This window comes from Parus major, chromosome 4 (assembly GCF_001522545.3).
Source record: "Parus major isolate Abel chromosome 4, Parus_major1.1, whole genome shotgun sequence".
In the NCBI taxonomy this organism is placed as follows: Eukaryota; Metazoa; Chordata; class Aves; order Passeriformes; family Paridae; genus Parus; species Parus major.
This window is the reverse complement of record NC_031771.1, coordinates 20,516,022-20,536,383: the sequence shown is the minus strand read 5'-3', so window position 1 is coordinate 20,536,383 and position 20,362 is coordinate 20,516,022. Positions and strand designations below refer to the sequence as shown.

General features: G+C 37.5%; 1 long non-coding RNA gene across 1 annotated transcript; it reads right to left on the bottom strand.

Annotated features, from left to right (window-relative positions):
• Nucleotides 1-4,431: 4,431 nt before the first annotated feature.
• On the bottom strand, nt 4,432-19,957 carry LOC107203509. Its single transcript, XR_001521203.1, has 3 exons — nt 19,746-19,957; nt 19,507-19,652; nt 4,432-6,239 (listed from the first exon to the last, which is right to left on the bottom strand). It is a non-coding gene; the product is annotated as an uncharacterized LOC107203509 (long non-coding RNA).
• Between the last annotated feature and the right edge of the window lie 405 nt (nt 19,958-20,362).

The window sequence follows — 20,362 nt, the reverse complement described above, 5'->3', positions numbered from 1 at the left end:
TCATGCTGGGACTGTTGCACAGCTGGGCTATAAATCTCATACAAAAGTCAGGCAATACAAATGAAGATAAATGCAAGACACAAACTCCTGACTAGAATGAGAGCTTTATTCATCCTATAGCTTATGCACTGGGAACAGAGAAATCATTCTCTGACGAACAGACCAGCTTTAGAACATGTACAGGTCTGAGATGTTTATTGTCTCACACATCAGGTCTTGTACTTCCTTAAGCAAAATTTCCAAAGATCCAGGGAAATTATCACATCAAGATTCAACTTCCTGATGTGCATACATGATAAGTTAGAATAAAAATTGATGTCTAATTATTACTTACCTCAGGCAGCAAGAATAACAACCATTTATTTTCTTTTAGTGATAAGAAGGTAAAATAGGTGCCATCTGGTGATGAGCCAAATTATTTTCCCCCCACTGAATATTCCTGTGCTTGGAAGTAGCTGCCTTATTAACGCCTTCCTTAAATGCAGACAGCTTGTTTATGAATCAGAGCTCAGCTACCAAACAGTCCTCATGTTAATATTTGAATGAGCTCTTTTCTGATGAATAATCTCCCTGCATTTCATTGCTGACTAAATGGAAATGGAAGGAAGGAGCTGGGGGTGAAAATTTGTGCGATTCTCTTGGACTGTAGTGAGGTAGCTGCTGGGATTTATAGGTTTCTTAGCTTCATTTTGCTCAGAGAAGGAGCTGATTCAGCAGTGTCTGTTGTGGTTTATGCTGATGGCAGGCTGCCCTTGCAGTCAGCACAATCAGAACAATGTGATCACCCTGTAATGCTGCTTGGATGGACTTTTAACTTTGACCCACAACAGACTCACGTTTGATAGCTCTTCAGAAGGACCCGAACCAGGCAAAGCCTGAAGGATTTCCTAAGCTTCCAAAGATGAAGCACCACAGTTGTCTCCATCCCACACTACTCTTCTCCCCTCTGCCTTCTTTACTCCTTCTTAACTGCTGCCTCCTTCTGATGTCTTCTAGAGAAGCTGGTAAGTCATGGCTGCCAGTGTTGACATACCCCAGTCATGGCAGGGCGTTGCTGTGTGTGGGTCAGAGCAAGCTGTGGTGCACCAGGCATAAATGTATGACCAGCTCAGGGAAGAGGGAGGGGGCTATGTTCGAGTGAAAAGAGATGTGGCACTGTAGGGCAAAGGAAACATCTGAACTTTTTCTGTTTCTAGGTTCTGGGAAGCCCATGTTGCCAGAAGATGTCCTTGTCATACCCTGTGAGTAACCCTCAGAGGCACAGTGATTCACAGCTACCCCTCTGAGTCATAGGTCAGCAGAGTGACTTTCATTACATCTCATGCAGCTTCTAGCTGGAGTGGCATCAAGGTCAAAAATTATGCAGATCTGAAAACTAATGGAAACACATCTGAAGTTACAGTACTTAGAAATAAAAACTTTGGAAATGACATTGAATCTGGGATACTGAACTTAGGACAAGACTTTAGATCTAGACAATGGATGGTATTGGTCAATCCTGTTTCAAAATTCTGATGTTAACTACTGTCAGAGACAATGTTCTGGACTGGATGTACAAAAGTCAAATACAGGCTTATGGTACCTTTCCCTCTTGCTTTTCTGTGCTTCAGGAGACAATAGATGTTCATTTTCCTCCCTCATCAGTAATACATCTCACCTTCTGTTGGGATTTTAAGAGAGATGGGACCACTGGGAGACATCTTAAAGCATGATTTATTATTCTTCTACAGTCTCATAAAGGTGTGAGGACATCTTCACTGTATTCACCAGATGTTTGTGGTCAGTGGTCACAAGGCCACAGGTTACAAAGTCTTTTAAAAGTTAATTATCCAATAAACTACTGCCACAAAAGAATGTTTCTACTTTCACACCAATAGTTAATTATTTTGGCTTCCATGTCTTTGCTGCAATGCAGACTTTCTTAACCAATCATATAATAACACACAAAACTATTTGCTACATTTAAAAACTTCTTATTACCTTTATAACTACTTCTATATCTTAACTTTAAAACCTTAAAACTTTCCACTACCTAGCTTAATGTTTTTCTCTCTAAACAACAAACTGTCATTCTTGCCCATGGTTTCTAAATCCTTATGGATTTAAAGCCAGAAGCCTTTTCCAAGGTCTCAGGTCAAACCCTGTATTCATTTCTGTGTTTGGAATTCCCACACCTTCTTTTATCAGCTCCTACATACACGAGTCTATACAGGTATGTATAATCTTTTAGTGAAGCCATATTTCTCACACACCCATCCTATAAATAATTTATGCTATTTTCTGTCACATGTGCAGTTTTATGGCGCATGTGCAGATACAAAATCAAAGGACTCAGGCAACGCTGACTTTCCTGTCATATTCCCTTGCTCCAGAATAAATTGTGCTGGTCTTTCTTTTAGCATGGAGCAGATCTGTTAGCCTTGCCTTTTAAATATACTGTTTTAAAACAGTTTTTTTGGAAGTAACTATTATGGCAGCAGGATGCTGAGTGGTGTGTGGGCTGTGTGAAAGTGGCTCAGGGATGTGAAACTCCCGCATCATGGCTCGTAGGGATTATTGGACATCAAGTAAGTAATGCAATAAAAGCTACACAATGAAAACAGTCAGTTGCTGACATTTATGATAGAGAAAAATAACAATTGTTCCTCTGAGCCCTTTCACCCGTTATGCTTGTGCAGAATGTGGAAGATGAGACACAGTGCTTGGCAACTGTATGCAATATTGTGTATTGGAAATCCTCAAAGCCAGGATTTTATCACCAGAATTAGAATTATGGTGCATACTGAGGAGCCATTTAGTCATATGTTTTTTGGCTGTGGTTGTGGCCAGTGCTGTTTTAAGAGAAAGAATAGTAATTATTGTTGAGGTAGACAGTGTAGGTGGAAGCTATGGTGCAATGTCTTTTTCCTGGTGTTTGACTGAAGCAACTAGAAATTAAAGATTTAGCTTAAAAAGCTAGGCAACAGTAAACTTAAAAACAATGGCATACTTGTATTCCAGACAGCTGTTCTTTCTGGAATTTTGCTTTATTAATCATTCGTTTCTCTACTTTCTCTTTTCTGTACTTTCTCTTTTCTCTACTTTTGAAACCTATGTGGTTAACCTAGTCCTAGTCCACTGAAATACGTATTCAGAAGGATGAAAATTTAAATGTCAGAATATAAAAATATATGTTTATGTATGTATGTATTAAAAAAAAAAAAAGCTTACCCAAATGCATATATACATATATATATATTTATTTATATACACTTTAAAAAAACAGTTTTGAAACAATTGTGTAGGATAAACGGTGTTTATAGAATAATAGTTTTAGTGGCAGACAATTATTATGCTTTAATTGCTATGCTGTTAGTGAATATCTTAGTGTATTTCTTGCAATCTAAACTCACATCACACCACATGTCTTATCTATTTTGTATCTGAACCACTCATGTTTGGACAATACCTGGAAAGTGTTGTAGACCCTTGTAACAGATTATTTTTCTCCTATATCTTTGATTAAATAGAATCAGGGCTCAAAACTGAAATACATTAGAGGTGTTTTGATGTTTGAATTGAGCCCTTCTAAGTAACTTTATGTATTTATTTTGTTTCTCATATATTGTCAACACCATATACATAGATTTATGTATATCTGTGGATACTACATAGATGTGCTGTGTATATATATGCACACAGGATGTTTGGTTACACAAAATGATTTTGTGGACCACTTCTGTTTATCCTCTAAAAATTGAAGAGGAAAATAATTTTGGGTTAGGCAGTTAGAATTATGCATATGGTAGACAATTATGTTTAAGTAGAGATCTAAAAATTAGAAAATATGAATGCTACAAATATTTGCCATATTTTTAAATCAATAGACATAACACTCCTTCCTACATCCAAAGCTGTTACTTTGTATTTGGAAAGAAAAGCGATACCTTTATGAAGCACACACATGCATCTCCTTTGCTGAGTTAGCTCCTTACTCAGTGAAGATAATATCCTGCCCCCTTTCCATTTCAGTTAAACTGTAGGGGAAAATCCTTTCTTTTTTAAGTACAGCAAGTAGTTCTCATTTTTAGTATGTGGTAATAGGTCCCAGCAAGCGTTTCTATCAACAAAGCATTTCATCTAAGTCAGACATTCTTGTATCAATATTAAAAATACATGCAAATACAATTTGATATCAAAACATACCAGTACACTGAAATACTTAGGTCACAAGTGGTGTGAAAGTTTAAACTTGAAAACTCTCTCAGACTCAGAAAGTTCCAAACTTCAACCTGAGTTCTGAGCAACCACTACAATTTGTAATATGCAACTAGTGCAAGTCTTAGGAGATAAGCTGATCATTTAAACATGCTAGGAAACAAAAATTTTAAATTTAAGCTCAAAGTTGTTATTGCCATTTTTTCCTGTTTGTAATTTTCTGCTCTTTATTTTTTTTATTTTTTTAAATATTATTTTTTTAAGTATTTTAAATAAATATAATTTTTTTTAATTTTCTTTTATTTAAATAGGTTGATGGCTGTAGCAAGGCAGACAGGCACAAAGCATCACTTATGTTGTATGTTAGGTGGGACACAGTGACACAACATTTCAGTGTTTTAGTGCAAGGGAGAGAACAGAAGGACCCTGTAAAATACACTAAATGTGCAAAGAAGCAACACCTGGGTGAAGAGATATGAACATCTCACTGTAAAGTGGACATGATGTTAGATCTCAAACAGACAGGCTTGTGTTCACATGGCTTGGGGCCCTTAAAATATCTCCTTTACTGCCTTCTAAGATCTTTTATTACTTGGGTTAGGGAAGTAAGAACTGAAGATACCACTGACTTGTCGGAGTCAAGTCTTTTGAGCTGAGGCATATAAGGTCTCTCAATGCAGCAACTTAAATGCTCAGCAAAAAGCATTCTTTGTTTTCTGCAAAGTGTTTTAGTAAAGTGACCTCTTGAAATGTCCAACAGAAGAATCAGATGGAAAAAAATATAATAAATCCTCTGTGTGGTGTTTGCCACCCCTCAGAGTCTCTGAGTCCTGGATTGCTTTGGGTAAAACACATCAGTACAGCACTACCACCTCCAACAATGAAAAATGGAAATCGTCAGAAAATCAAACAGGGTGGAGAGGAAGCCCACAACTTGTGCCTGGACCAGAAGAATCACACAAAACTCAAAGTACACAAGACCTGTTTGAGTCTTTCTAATTCCCTTTTTCTCCAATCCTGGATGCTCTTAGTGGTAAGTCAGAACTGCACCATGCAAAAGCTTCAGTTTCTTGAGAAGTGAAAACTGTGATTCTTCTGGATTTTATGGACTGAAATATTTGACCCATAAAAAAGATTATTGAATACTGTGAATATTTTCCAGCAATTAAACTGAGGTAGTTCTAGTTATGACACAAGGGATGTTCTGTGGTCAAGATGGGACATTATTGGACCATTTTTTTAAAATTGAAGCTTCTTAGCTCTCATTCTGCCAGTCTGTGATATTGTAGCTGGTGGGAAATGGAAGAATTATGTTTGAAATGATAGTTTCCCAATGGATTGTAACTTTTAATTTGAAAACTGGCCCAATCATAATGATTATTTCTTCAGAGGGGGAGAGGCCTTTTAATTTTTTACAGCCTGCAGCAATTTTTCCAATTATCTGGGGCATTTATAGCATAGGATGACATTGGGAAAGATACATAAAGGTCTTGAGGACTTACAGAGTAAGCAAACACATTTTATGGCAGCCTAGGAGTAGCTGGAGTCAAGGATGAGTGAGGACACTTGACTGTAGGATAGCTCTTTTGTTCCCACAAATTGTCAGACTCAAGGCATTCATCTTTTGACTTTTTCCATACATCCAACAGTTACTGGGATGAGAAGCACTCATAGCCTGGATGCAGGCCCCTAATGAGCCTAGCTGCCCTGTGGCATGCAGGGAGGGAATACATGGCCATCTATTCATCCTGCTCTGTCACAGTCAGTAAGAATGGCTGTATGGGCTGTCCAGCCACAACTCAAGAAGGTTACAGGCCTCTCTCATCAGGTGTTAGAGGCCACCAGTATTTTCACTGGTGGGTGTTGTGTCATAGGTTGAATTCAAGATGCCAACATCTCACATCCACATTGTCCTCTCTGTTTCCTCTTTTCTCACTACACATAGTTTCCAGTCAGTGGCCTTCTGCTGTCATTTCCCTTCCATCCTTCATCTCTTGCCCCTTTTTGTCACTTCCCTTTTGATGTTTCTTCATTCCTGTGTTCTGCAGGAAAATACACAGTTACCATCATAACAACCATCAATACTATTAGAGAGATGTTTCTTTGATCTTTTTCCAATAAAGTCATCACAGGAAATTTCTAATTTGTTCTGAAAGAGCGCTTCATAAATCTTACCACTTTCATAAACATTAATCTGGCATTTCACAAGGCTGCTTGAAAAGAAATTACTTAATGCTACGCTTATTCTTAAATTACTAATTTAGAATGTTATGACTGTAAATGCAAGGTATTCAAAGGACAAATCTTCTTCAAAAAAGAAGATCCACTGATCAGTGAATGGTGGAAGTTGAGAATGTATTATTAAGCTGTGTTCAGTTTTCTTATTTTTAAAATAATTTAAAGTATTTTTTTCTTTCATAAAGACATTTTTGAAGCAATATCAAATATTTGGAGAATTACAAGTATAGAATCTCTTTGTTTTTTATTCATTCTACCCATATTGTGCCTATAAAAAGTGAGAGAATTTATTTTCTGAATTCTCTGCAAGTGAAAGCAGATTAGGCCCTATACAGATAGAATAGAAAGAGAAATGTGATGGAATTAGAACTATAAATTATTCTTTTCCTGTTTTACATTTTATATTATATATATATATATATATATATATGTTTATATATATTTTATATATACAACTTTTATATAAAGTTGAAATAGTTACTTGTTTTTTATGTCCTTTTCTATGTGATTACTGAAACTATTTTCACTGCCTTCATTCACTTTGAACAGCTTCCTATCTTTTCCACATGGAAGCAGAAAAATAATGCCCCACGAAGCCTGGGTTCTATGTGAAAGGTTTCAGTGGAACCTGGGAAGACTTCAGCTGTCCCCTTCAGGATCTACTGGAACAACTCAGCCGGTTCTCCTTTTGTCACTCTCCCTGTGCCTGTGCAGTCTGTGAAGTCGTGCAGGCTCCCTCTGGTGGCCCACGGCCACTGGCCAGGCGAGAAATCGCGTCTGCAATAGGGAGGTAGAACACAGGAATTTGATAGAGCAGGTGGTTCCTAGATTTGGCTTTTTTTATTTGTGGGGGCTGTCGTTAACAAGCGAAATTTATATAATCATATAAATACAAAAAAATTAACATGTAATTGAACATAAATATAATAAATATAAATATGTTGTGATAGTCTAACAGTCTCTAAGTGAAGACTTTTATTTTATTTAAAAATACTTTGGTATCTTAGTTGTAACCCAGCAAACCAAGCATGGTTACTTCTTCCAAAGTTTACAAGACCAATAAAGTTCATTTTAGCTGTTTTTATCATCAGGCATTTACATGAAGGCTGAAAAGGTAACAACCATCTTCCTACTGATTTACATTTACATTGCTGGTGCTGTCCACATTTCTTTTACATCTCCAATTATGCTTTGCAGAGTGGGAAAGTTTAGTGAGTTTAGTCATTTAGATTCCATATCAGCACATTTGAGTGTTTGTCCTTTGTTTTGAATGGTGGCTGTGTGGACCACACACAGCCCTTTTCCTTCTTTCCTGTTTGGGGTAGACTGTGAGTGGGATCCAGGATGAGCCCTCGTTTGTTCAGTTTGCAGTACAGATAAGACATGATTAATAAAGCAGGGCATGGCAATATTGACCAGAATAAAGTTCTCAGAGCATCTTGAATGCTTTCATTTCTACAGGAAAATTGTTCTAACATTTTGTTCTTTGTACATTTTTTCTTGTGTTATGTAAGTTTTAACAGCAGAGTTCAAAGTCTGAATCTAAATTATGAACCATTTCTTTGTGTTTTTAGGCTAATTCAGTGTCTATTAACATCACTGGTCTTCATCAAAAGTAAATCATTCTCTTATATAACATATTCAAAACAGAAAAGAACACCTCCATTCATGTTTTTAGAACTACAAAATATGTTACTATTTTTCCTACAGTGATTTACTTTTACTCTTTTTATCTAGTAGTGTAAAAGTCAATGTTTCAGACCCTCTACCATACTAGAGTGTATCAGCAGACATTTTGTTAATAACTATAAATGCTCTATTGGCAATGGTAACAGAAAGGAAATTCAGTCTTAGGATCAAGAAGTACATGTCATTCCAAAAAAATATGTCAGGAGTCCAAGGTACAAGAAAAGCAATTTAACCTAGTGAAAGGTATTTTGTAGTGGGTTTTTTATTGCTAGTTTTTTAATTTCCCTAAAAATGATGATGTTAGTCCATGTCCTACTAAGCACAGACTGGTGCTGCATTTCCTGTAGCTGGCACAGCCAGTGGAACAAGTCTGTAGCAGAGCACTTCTGGGAGAGGATGCTCAGCCTGCCCAGGGTGGGAGATGAGGGGAGCAGACTCAAGGGCATCACAGAACTGTCAGGAGACACCTGCACTCAGGCACTGCAAACCACACTTGGGCACTGCACTGGCTACAGCTCTTTCAGAGCAGCACAAAATGTATGACTTTTGCCCATATTCAGTGGAATTCACCCCAGGGGTTGCCTGCCAACCAGGATCAGCAACCCTGAGCCTGCAAGTTGGCACAGCACTTCATGGAGTGACTGTGCTTTTGTGAGTGTGAGGACAACTCATCTACCTTTGCCATTATAACCATCCTTTCCTCCTGTCACTGTCATCTAGAAAAGCAAAAGCAAATGAACAAACAAATACAAAACCTCCTCACCAAAGCAAACAGCAATTGCCTCTTTTCACAGTTATGTTGTATAGGGCATCCACTGTAAATTGGTTACTTTGTATCACAAGTGATCTGAAAGCACATTTTACTTTGGTGTACACTGGCACAACTTGAGAGAGCTCATTGGTGAAACGACAGCAAAATTCTGATTGTGGTGAATCCACCAGGTATGAATAGACTATAAACCAGACTGAACAGTCCTGAGGTTTTTGTGAAACATTCTCTAGAAGAAATTCTAGGGGGGAAATAACAAAACTGAAAGCGTATATATGACATTTTGAGTCTACATGCTGCAGTGTCTCTGTAATGTGTCTAGGTTTGTTTTATGAGAATTTTGCTTTGCTCCTAAACTCTATTTTTAATGAAGCACAAAGAATCATAAAAATAAACCTAGAACTATAGTGTTTTTTAAATTCTTGATTAATACTTAAGCGTGGGCAATAATTCCGATGTACAAGGATGAATTCCGAACATTGCCAAAGCTTTTAGTGTATGTTACAAGAAAAATCTTGTTTTCCAAGCATGTTAGATCTCTGGTTGGTTCCTGGACTATTTTGGAAAAATGAATGTATGAAGCCATTAAGTCCCAATGAGTTTAAAATAAAGGTAAATATTTCATCTCCTCCTTTCATTAAAACAAAGGAGACAGCAGCTTTGTGTGGCAAAGGATCATCTTCCATGGTGTCCATCAACGTGTTTCTATACTCACATGAAATCTGATCTGCATGTCTAAATAATTCAGATGATTTCCACCAATTTCAGCAGCTTCGGGACAGGCCCCAAACCTCCTGGTTGAAACTTACTTTTTCACAATAATGGAGATCTTCTGGCACTTAAAAGTCTGCTGGGATTAGTAAAATATAACATATTTACTTCTATATTCAAAATGTTTAAAGAAACAGAGTGAACTCCAGAAAACCATCATCCAGGGCCCACCTGAGCTTTTGTTTTTAATTCCTAGGTCCACAAAAATCTCAAAAAGTAATGAGCTGGCTTGCCATAACCTATAAGAATCTGAATATGGTCTACAGATCTTAATCAATTCAAAAAGCAGCATTTCCAATACATCTTAAAGTCTCTTCCACATGCTGGCAGAGGAAGAGAAATCTCTTTGAAGGACTATATCTAATTCATACTTTTGTGAGGGTTTATGAGACTGAATGCTATCAGTTCCAGCTCTGCTAGGTGCAGTAACTTAATTTACTACTTTTGCAACACAAATCAAATTCAAATAAGAGTTCTGGTAGAGTGGGCATATCTTCTTTGATAATCTAATACAAAAGTAATTTTCAGTGGAGATTAAAAAAAACCAAAACTATATGTGATTTATACAGAAGGAAAACTCTTATCTATACTATGTTGAAACCTTTCTTAAGAAAACCCTGTGTGTGGCTGTAGTTCTTCATTCTGTGAACAGAGATGTATAAAGAAGAAAGCAGGGGAAGTCACATCAAAACTTCCAGGAACAGCAGGAGGACTGAGACAATTTTGAAGCTAGTTTCATACACTCACTTCCTTTTTAATTGCTTTGATCTTTTGAAAATTCCATGTTATGCACTGAAAATCTGGAAGACAAAGCACTCTTAGCATGAATTTATCAGCTGTAGGAGAACTGATCAGCACTGGTGTGTGTGTGTGTGTATACTTTATTAACAGAAGACCATGAAAAGGTGAAAGTAAATGTGCTTCTATTAGAAAGTTAGACTTTTTGTTTTATGCTGAATTATGAAAAATTATTTTCCTGACTGTAATGTTGTGATTGGCTAGGAATGTGGTTTTTTATGAGATAGAAGAACAGGGACAAGAAGGGGATATAAATGCTAGTGTGTGCTGCTCCAATAGTATTTTCCCAGCAGCATAGCAGCACCAGTTGGTTGCTGTAACTGGCACAGGGAGAAGCACTTCTGATTCCTGCATGGCCTCTGGAGTGGCATGGGAAAGAGAACGCTTGGTTAAGCAGCAGGCTGAGAGCATTTCTGAGACTTGCTGTGTGGCAGCTCCAGACTTACATGATGTACCAAAAATAATTGCTGTCAGAGTGTTTTACTGCTTGTTTGCTTTGCCCTCTACTCTATCCTTGACTGAATTAACATTGTATGACAGGAAGGAAAAGGTGCCGCCTAACAGGTAGAGCACTGTTTATTAAAGGGAAAGGAGAGACAGACGTGGGTTCTTGTCCTTCTACCCAGAATTCTGTATTGTGTCATGAAGGTTTAATAGGAAACTGCAGAATGGGGCATTTGAGTGGGGTCTGGGCCTGTAACTGCTGCAGGATTGTGTTTGTTCCGTAGTCTCTTTCTCTTGCTGTATTTTGAAAATGAGAGGCCATGCAGAAAGCAGTCAGCTATCAGCAGTATAGTGATCAGCTCATTCTTAGGAGAGGAGAGCATCTGACAAGCTTTCCAGGTGTTCAAGAATGTAGGAGACCACCACCAAATTTCCAACACATAATGGGACCAAGGTGTGAGGGAAGGCTGGAAAAGTATATACCATGTATTTTATGAATGATGTGCCCTAAAAGTGTATTATTTTAAGCAATGTACCTGCAGTAATGCTAATTAAAGACAGAAATTTGAGCAGAAATATCAGGCAGATAATAATTTGCCAGGATTTTTGGTGGTAGTCTTACAGTGCACAACTTACAGAAATGCATAATTACAATAAAAAACCTTCTTTTGCACTGCACAGGTCTGAAGGCATTCTTGCATCACCTGAAAAAGCATTGCTTTCAAATGCCAAGCACTGACTGAAAGAATATAACAATTCAACATATTTTTAGGTCATTGTAGGGACCTATAAATCACAGCAGGTAGGTCATGTGGAATTCTTGCTGGAATCACAACCTTTCCATTTCATATAAATCCTCCAACCACATGGTTCCTGGCCAAAATCAGAGAACACATGAGCCAGGCTTAACAAGCAAAAGTTATGAGGGATCCCATTTCTTTCTTTAGGGAATAAATGAATAAGCCAAGAAAACAACTCAGCAGGTCGCAGGAGAGCAGAACCTGGAGGAGTTACCACCTGTCAGCAGATATCTTGGCTCACAGCTAGAAGTTGTAGTGTATGTGCAAGATCAGCATTTGGTAAGTTAGCCAGAAGACCACCTCATTCTCTGTCAGCAGTTGGATCACTGATTTAGCACAAGTAATTTATCAGGAGTACTTTAAGAAAACACTTAGAGGAGCATTAGATCAGGAGAGAAAAAAATAAAAAAAACAAGGTAAAATGGAGGTGTTGTGTAGATTTTAGGCAAGATGCTAAGAGGGTGTTATCCTGTAAGGGGTGATCTATGGAGCATGCTCACCTTGCAGGCCAAATAAATTGTACAGAGAATTATCCCACAGGGAGCAGATGGTTTCCTCCAGAGAACAGATGAGAAGATAAGGACAAAACAGAGTTTCTAAAGAGGTACAAAAGAATTCTCTAATGAAGAAATAAAACCAAAGATCTGACATTTCATGTGGATGTATAAATCCTTAAGACTGCTCACAGCTTATGCAATAGACAGCAACATGAGCTAGCAAGAAAAATAAGTCTTTTTGTAAAAAGGATGCCTTCCTGGATGCGCTCAACCACCTCATGAATCTGGAAGCACTAAGAGGAAATATTGCCAGCTAGTATTGCTGAGGCCTCCCATGTGCAAGGAAGGGGTTTGTAAGCCTGAGTATCTAAGTGTTGTCTTGTAGTGGCAGCTTTTTCTTATCTCTTCTCCATGGCCTCATGCTGGGAATGTTTTAGAGAAAGGAATGAGGTGTTTTATTGGCTCGAGTTTTTGGAATGCTTTAGAGGTTTTTACTGTGGAATCCAAGCCCTGGCAAAGAGTTCTGTGTCAAGCTATGCTGAAGAGGTGATGATGCAAAGTGGAATGTGGACTGTACAGAAGGTTGGGGAGAAGTGCCATTTTCCTGCTAGATGAAGTATGGGAGAGTACCACCCCTGCCTCAGTGAGACACGGAATGAAAGTCTTTAGCCCCCATGGCTGTCACAAAGGTGTTCCTGCAAGTCTCCCAAGCACATAAATGAAGAACAGCCTCTAAGTAAGGCACAACTTTGTGAAAGGTTGTGACAGGTTATAGCAGAATAATCACATTCACTACAGTTAGACATTCAGTATCATTCTTTGGTCAGAATTAGTGACTACAATTCCAGGTTTGTGAAGATAATTAAAACTGCAGCCTAGCTAGGTCTTGGTTGCTTTGTCTTCTTGCTCTGTTTGGCAAAATGAAATTTGCAAGATTAATTTGCCTCAAACATGCTAAATGTGCTTTGTTTTTTTGCACAGCTGGGCAGTTCCCGAATGGCTGAAGGCACTGAGCCCTCACTGCAGCACACACAAAATGTAAAGAGACAGCTGGGTAACAGGCAGCCCATTAGGCCTTGTTGCTGTGTTCTCTCCATGCACTGCAGTCATCCTAAGTACAAACCTTTGATAATGTTAGAGGGGCCAACATACAGTGCCCAATTTAATTTTGGAAGGAACAGAAAGGAATTGTTCCTAATATATAACTTTAAATATCTTGGTTAATTTTTCAGAAAAAGGAGTAAGACTAATAAGTAAGACTAAATTGAACTAGAATGGACTTTTTTTTCTTTGTTCCTTTATTAAAGAACAATTAAAAAGCATCCTTTCTGCAAATGAGTAGAATTATATTGTAATTTACATTCATTATTAAGCTCATGCCAACTGGTATAATAACAAACTTCATAAAGTAGTCCTTTTGGAATTGTGTCACTGTTTTAATTACCAAACTCATCATGCATTTTGGTCATTTGTGTCTGTATTATATATCAGGAAAAATGGGCTTCATCTGAAATTGCATAACTGGTGATTGTTATCTATAATTATTTGTAGTGAAAACAACTAGTGGGCAGTTCCAGTCTGTTATTACTGTAAATCAAATTATTTCAGCTTGCACTCCTCTTGTTCTTGATCTCTGTATTTGGGATGAAGTTTTGGTGTGCTTTTTTTCCAGAATAATTTCCAAAATATATGGTTGGGGCAGGGCATGAAATGATAATCCAACTATTTATAATAACAAAGAAGTAATGGTGTTAACCTAACAGCGAAATTCATGAGAATGAATTGCAGTTTGCAAAAATCAGGACAACAATTCTTAAGTATGTTTTCAGAAGGCTTCATTCACTTCTACATGATTATAAATACACTGTATTCTGATGTTGTGATGTTTTCTGACAGAAGGTCTTAAAATCTGCAATATTAGGAAGATTAAGGAAGATCTGTGGGCTTCAACAACTTAGTAACAGCAGCTGCTGTAAATAAACACAGTAGTGCTTATGTAGTGTAAAAGAGTAAGAATTAAGTTGAAATATATACCTCAATTCTATTATAATACAAAGATACAATTTAAATTTATGGGAAGATACAGTTAAGTTCATGAAGTAAGGAGCACAAAACAGATCTGTGATCCTGCAGTGGATTCACTCAAGCCAAACAATGTTGCAGACATAAGCATTTGGAACTTTCCAGAGGTATGATAGCTTCTTGAAAGCTTGAACCTGACCTATTTTGTTCACTGCAATTTAAAACACTTGAGACTGCAGAGGCTAGATGAAAGGTTAGTGTTTTTTAAATGATAACATTCCAGAGCTGCTGAGACCAGCAGTAAAAGGTAGACCTTTAAGATAGGGCCTGTCAGGCTGCAAGAAGTTTCTTAGGGAGATCATTTCCATTTTTGTCTGTCAAATTGCTTCTGCTGCTTCTTCCCTCACTCAGCTCACCAGCTCCTGCAGGTACATGGACCTTTCTGGTGTAACAGCTAAAACAAACTCCACACCTTCCCCCTCCTGAAGCAAACTTGTATGAATGTAGGAACACATGGCATTAGTCTGTGTATGTTTGCTTTATGTCTGTGCTTAAAAGTAAGCGTAGAGATGAAATGGCAGACAGAAAATAGGCATTTTAACCAGTACAACCAGTGAGGAAAAATCAGGTTCCTTGGAGGTGCAAGACAAGGAAACTAACATTAATGCTATGAATGCTCCCAGGCAAAGTGACCGTGGTTTGTTTGCTTGTTTGCTTGCTTCTTTTATTGGACCTAAAGGGTTATTGAGGTGCTGGATACAGAGAGAAGATGTTTTCCTCAGCAGTTATGCCTCCAGAGAAAGGTTTGGGCTTATTCTCTTGCATGTTTTACAGCATATAATCAAATTATATCACTGGTAGAAAACAGACACCAAGCCTAGTTATCTCCACTGGGGATCCTGTTGGCTTTAGCAGATGTGGTTGTTCTGGAGGCATAAACCAAAATTCTTATTGGAGACTTAGCTCAGGTTGGTGCAAGCTGATAGTCTGAGCCAAAGAGTGTGATCTGGGAGGCAAAATTTTCCATTTCTTTAAACTTCAGAGAACACAACCTTTGGTGCTCAAAACAGCCCAGTGCTGCCTACCAAGAACCATACTCAGGGTTTCAGGGGAAGGAAATACAAAGGCCTAATGCATTACTTTTTCTATAGCAGTATAAGTCAGTATTTTGTTGTAATTAAGAAAAATGTCTGACAGGAGCACTGTGATACAATCTGGGAGATAGTAATCCTAAAGCATTTGCATTTCAAGTTATATATTTGAGTAAACTGAAATATCGAATATTCATCCAAAAAGAGAGAGAATTTGGAATTATTTAAATAAGGGATCTATTACCTACACTTAGTTTTTATTCATCTCAGCTACTGATTTAATAGCTCAGTCAGAATTCTCTAACTTTAAAGGTTTAGTGAATTTATGGATTAAAATGCTAAACTAGAATGAAACAATCTACACACTTTGTAATTGCAAATTGTCTGAGGGCAGGCTATTGCAAAAAGATTGGAGGTTTCTTTTGCTGCTTCACTCCTCAGGTGAGAAGCTGTGTTTTCAAAGTTTGTAACTTCAGATACACAGGATTGGTAGGGAGCTATTAGTAATAGTGAATAAAACTATCTTCTATCTGCTAAGCTAGCTCTTTCAAACACAGTACCGATCAATATACTTTTAATTTCTAGTCTGGGGCATTGATTATATGATTATACTATCACAGCATTAAACTATGAAACCTCAGTAACTCATGCCACATCCAGAAGATAGATTATGTATCATTAAGCAGATTCCCTGGCATGTTGATCTGGCTTTCTGGTTTCCAGTGTGCTCAAACACAATGAAAATTAAAACCTTAGTACTGATCTTTTAAACAAATCACCCTCAAACCCAACAACAACAACAACAAACAAACCCCAAAAATCTGCCAAGGGTGTCCCAAGTTGCCACGAGATGAAGAGAGGAGAAACCCATTGATGGAGTGAAGTGGGAGTGTGTGTTTCAGGGTGTGTTCTGAAAAAGGTATGTCAGCCTTCTGTAATGCCCTCTGGGCAAATATTTGGCCTCTGTAAGAACCTTTGGTTGTTGTAAGAACCTTTGGTTGTTGTAAGAATCGGTTGTAAAGAAAAGAGAGGAAAAAGAATTCTTCTGAAAAACCTTCTAGTTCAGCCACATTTTCATCACTGAAAAAGGAAAGACCACCTATATGATCCACCTAATTTGCTCTGAATTCATCAAGTCCAGTTTGCCATCACAGACAACCAGTTCAAATACCTCAAGTTTAGGTAATTCATCTGTGTGCAGGTATGAAACCAAGGCATCTTGTGCATTTTATATGTTTGGATGGATGCTCACTATGTCACAAACCTGGCAAGGTTCTATGCCTTTCTGGACTGATTGCTAGAAGCTGTAGGAGAAGAATGGATATCCAGACACATCTAGTGAGTATCTTTATACTGATCCTTAAACTTTGCTTTAGTGTTTGAGAAACTTGACTAAATCAACCAAATAGATGAACACAGAAGCTCTTTCCTTCTAGTGCATACAAACCAAAAGCACCTAGGAAATACTGGATCTCTGTGGGAAATGCAGTCTGCTCCTCTTCCTTTGGAAATCATTTTCTGCTCTGCATAATCAAGAAGACATTAGGGCAGAAAGAAATAGTGGCATTATGTTCACTGGTATCCAGGGGTATCAGCTGTCTTCCATCAGTCAATGAAGTCAGAATTATCCTCTTTAAAATATCAAGGTACAGTTAACCCTTGTCATAGTCTCCCTTGTGTCAAAGCAAATCAAAGGCTTTTGACAGGACAGAGATCTAATTCGAAAATGTAAGTCTGTACCAAGGCGTAAAATACCTGGTAAAATTGACATCTATGAATTTGTGTTTAATTGCTGCTTAACTGCCTTTTTTTTTTTTTTTAATAGACAGCTCTATCTCTTGTAAACCTTTACAGTATAGGAAGGAAGGAAGTATTAAGGAAAGGGTATTTTATATTTTCTCTTCCACCCCTGCCTTTCCATTAATTACACATTAAGTGTCATCCTTTGCACTTGCTGTTTCTGTTTGTCATAGACTGAATGTGATTATTGATATTTTAGGGCTCTGAATCTCAAACCATGGGGTTTGTTACTTGTGTAGTGCAGTTAATATCTAGATGAGAGATTTTCAGTTCTGTTGTTGATGTTTTAACAGGGTTAGTCATGTATGCATGACTGAATCCATCTCCTTTCAGGTTAAATGCAACTAATATCACATCAAGGAACAGATTAACATCCCTAGTAGGGGGAAAAATGTAGAATTCAGCTCTTTAATAGAATTACAGTGGAAATTCAAGATAATCCCTTTCATCAAGTTACATTTGAACAGATCTTTTTCTCCAGATCAGTGGATGAGTTCTTTATAAGAGCTGCATATTTACTTGTCCCATTTAAAAAGACTAATTTTAACAATGTGTGTATTTATGCTTCACTGGCCTACTAAACATGATTATCTTGCAGTTCAGTGACTTTTAGATGTGCATTACTCTAAGACACTTAATGGTAGAATTTGTTCAGTGAACTCTCAGTCCTTTATAAAACTTGGATACATGTCCTAATAACTTCCCCAAAATCAGCCTTACATCACACAAATCAAGGAAAGGTCGAGCAGTGGATACCTGGAATGGGTATTATGTGCATCCATGGTGTTCTGCAAGAATGACTGAGAGAAATTTATCCATCTATACGTAATGTCTGTGGCCCAATATATGATGGAATAGCCATTTTTTGTTTGTTATGATGCCCTAGTCTTTCTACATGCTTTGCTAGCTGCTAGTTTCTGTAGTCTGAGAAGAGCTATAAGGTGCATACTGCTGTGTATGCCTTATATAGACCATATCTATATTTGACATTGTCTAAATTGCTTCTGGAAGCATCTCTGGCACTGTGTTAACACCTTCAATGTCCCTAAAAATGCTTAGGAGAGCACAAGTTTCTAAAATAAAAATCCATGCTGGGTTAATTTTAGTTAATCATCTGTAAAGATGAGAAAGAACCAGGCTTAAAAACATCCTTTTTCACTTCTTATTGTTTTTAGTATAGACTTAATATTTTAATGTTCTCATTGACCTGACAGGAAGATTGTGAAAATGTTCTGCCTCAAAAGAAGTCCAGTCTTCCCCATCAGCTTATGGGTGAGTTCAGAGAGTAGGGGGAAGACAGTCCCTGTATTTTTCTCATTCTTCTTTATGTTTTTTCATTATCTCATTTGATGGACCTATTTACTAAACTGCTTTAATCTGTGTAACATATACAGTCTAACGTGAAATGTCAAGATTCAACTGCAGTTGCAAGAGTTAGCAATATCTTATAGTATTCAAGACATAAAATAGGGTTTATTTTTTTATGACTTGCCCGAGCCTTGCTGATGGCAGAAGTTAGTATATTTACAATTAAGTAGATACTGAGAAGAATTGAAAGACTAAATAGCCAAGTTTTGAATAGTCCCTTGGAATTTCTGCAAAGAGGTAAAGACTCCTTCTTTCTTATAGAAAATTAATCTTTGAGCCTAACCTATTCTTCCTCTTAAATTTTCTAATGGTGTTGTGCAGAGCTGACATGTCAAGCCCTAGGAGTTTACCCTTGTTGTTCCACATATTTATCAACAAATCAGTTTCTATCCAGGTACACTTACTTGTGTTATACTGTCTTTTCAATTTTCATCCCCATCTTGAGGAAGAAGATAAAGATATAGTAGTGGGTTCCTTCCTTTATATTCTGAATTTATTTTTGCTGTCATCTTACGGGATAGACAGTCTTACTTGGAAACCAAAAAGAAAAGGAAGGCAAAGTTTCTTTGAACTATTTATCAAAGTTAGTAATAATCATAATAAAGTAAAGCAGGTGTTTAAACTTAAGTGCAAGTCTGTGAGCTTATAAAATCATGAAATAGTAAATACATTTAAGCATCAAAACCTTAAGCAACAAGCACAATTACCTGTCTACTCTTTATTCACAAAGTGCATACCAGATAAATTCCCTTACAATTTTAGGGGAAAAAAATCTATGAAAATGTCATTATTTTCTTTTAATAAATTTACAACATGAGAAAGGCTCTAATATTAATAATTTAACTATTTTCCTACTGTAGAACTGTTCAAAATTCTGCTTGGTTTCTCTCCTGAACTTAAAATGTTTTCATGTCTTTTAGCTCATGCACTATCTCAATTCCTACCATTCCCTAAACCATACTCTTTGTTTTTTCAAATTTATAAAAAGAACTGTAGTTTTACGGATATATAGATATATTTACCTGGGTATCAATCCTGGGTGTCATTTTTATTCCTTGCTCATTGGCTCTTTTGTCTTTAATTTGTCACAGTGTCTTCCACGATTTCTCCTAGAACTGGATGTTTGACATGATCACCAGAACCTTGGGAGCTCTCTCCCTTCTTCTTTCTGAAAGATTAAGAGGGAGGAATAATCAATCAAATATAGGGCTTAGAGTTCATAAGCAAAGCTGTTCAGTAGCAAAAGCCTGATCTCTTGTACCAGCTAGCAGCCTTGAAGAGTGGTGGAGCAGTCAGGTGCAGGCCAGATGGAGGGTGCCAGGCTCTTTCCAGAGCTATGTGGCTCTGCAGAGTAGTAAGTGAAGGCTGTTGTTCCTGTCTCTCCTCTGTGCCCTCTACAGTAGTTAATTACCCACTGCTTTCAGATCTGGCACTAAAAGCTGAAGCAGTGCTTCAATATCAGGTTTAAGTCTTGTTTGGTTTTCACAGGGGTGTGATAACTTGTACAGAGGTTGTTTCCTGGGTGTTTGGATTTTTTTCTCTGACAATCAATAGAGGTCTGAAGGAATGTGTTGTTGAATCTAGCATTACTTCTGCACATCAGGAAGCAAAATACAGTTGGAGACCTCATGATTGTGCTGGATGAAGCATGAAGGTGACTGCCTTGCAGGTTTCAGAACAATTGTAAAAAATACAGGCACATACTCCTCATTCATTTTCTTATCCACAAACCAACTCAGAAAACAGTCTCCTTCAGAGAGCACCAACTGGTCTAGTCAAATCAAGAGATCACCTCTTGGGAATTTAGGCTAAGAGATTCTCTCTGTTCAGATTCTTTGGCAACACGAACATAAACTTCCCCAATAGACAAATTAAGAA